The sequence below is a fragment of the Aplysia californica genome, unplaced genomic scaffold (genome assembly GCF_000002075.1).
Source record: "Aplysia californica isolate F4 #8 unplaced genomic scaffold, AplCal3.0 scaffold01546, whole genome shotgun sequence".
NCBI lineage: Eukaryota > Metazoa > Mollusca > Gastropoda > Aplysiida > Aplysiidae > Aplysia > Aplysia californica.
This window is the reverse complement of record NW_004798816.1, coordinates 1-1,081: the sequence shown is the minus strand read 5'-3', so window position 1 is coordinate 1,081 and position 1,081 is coordinate 1.

Genomic DNA, 1,081 nt, shown 5'->3' with positions numbered 1-1,081 from the left:
GCTGATAACGAACTGGAGTTTGTGCGAGTAGCAAGCTATTTTGTTAGATTCAAGTTTATGTACACTCGCCGCGGGTGAGTGGACTCCGGGGTGCCCTGCGTGTGATGTAAATCTGCCGTGAGTGCAGGTCGGGACTGGAAGATATAATAAGTGGAGCGCGTGCTGACAAAATGAGTTAATTCTCGCTATCCACAAATTGGAGATATTGGCCAAAAACCGACTCAAGGCTCAAATAATTTGTAGAATTTTTACTAATGCCATATTCTTTAACTATAACATGCCTTTTATTATTCCATACTAATGAATTATAAAAACTTCACCTATAAGCGTGATAGGTCTAGATCTAGACGGTCAGAGAATGGTTAGTATAAGAACGCATAGGTCTATAATATCTTTTTCCATAAGTCTTGAATCCGAGAAGTAACCCATTTTGTCAGCACGATTCACAATTATACGTGTATATTTTCTCCCTCTCAGTTTTTCTCTCATTTCCGCGCGCATAATATGACCTTATGCAGTTGCGAGCGCCCGTAAAACACTTACCGTCTCTCATTTCACCCCAGGATTTTATAACTGCCCCTCTCTCGTGACTGTGCGTGGTCTGTTGAGAAGTGAGAGATATCCTAGATGTGTGTTGTAGTCTTTCTTATCTCTCGTGAGTTCATTAACTTGATCCGTCAAATGACGTCGTGGGATCTTGAAGGTGTATGCAACCCAGACGGGCTGCCAGAATAGAGAGATGTTTCTAGTTTTAGTAAGAGTTTTACGGCACTTGCAGCACAATAAGGTCATAGAAGTGCCCAAGATTGGAGGTGCTACAATAATACTCATGAAAAAAAAAGGAATGTAACAAATTATATTTATAGAACATTTAAAAAAAAAAATACCCCCCCACACCCCACCCCAAAACCGACGTAAGAACAACAAAACAACAATTAAAACAATCCAAGGTTAAACCGTAAGAAAGCTAGAAAATACAATATTATTCCGCTATGTATATTATTCCGGAAAACAAAATTCTGTTTCCTACTTCTCTTTACACTTTACCCTTGTCATTTTGGTTTTGGTATAACGCCAGTAT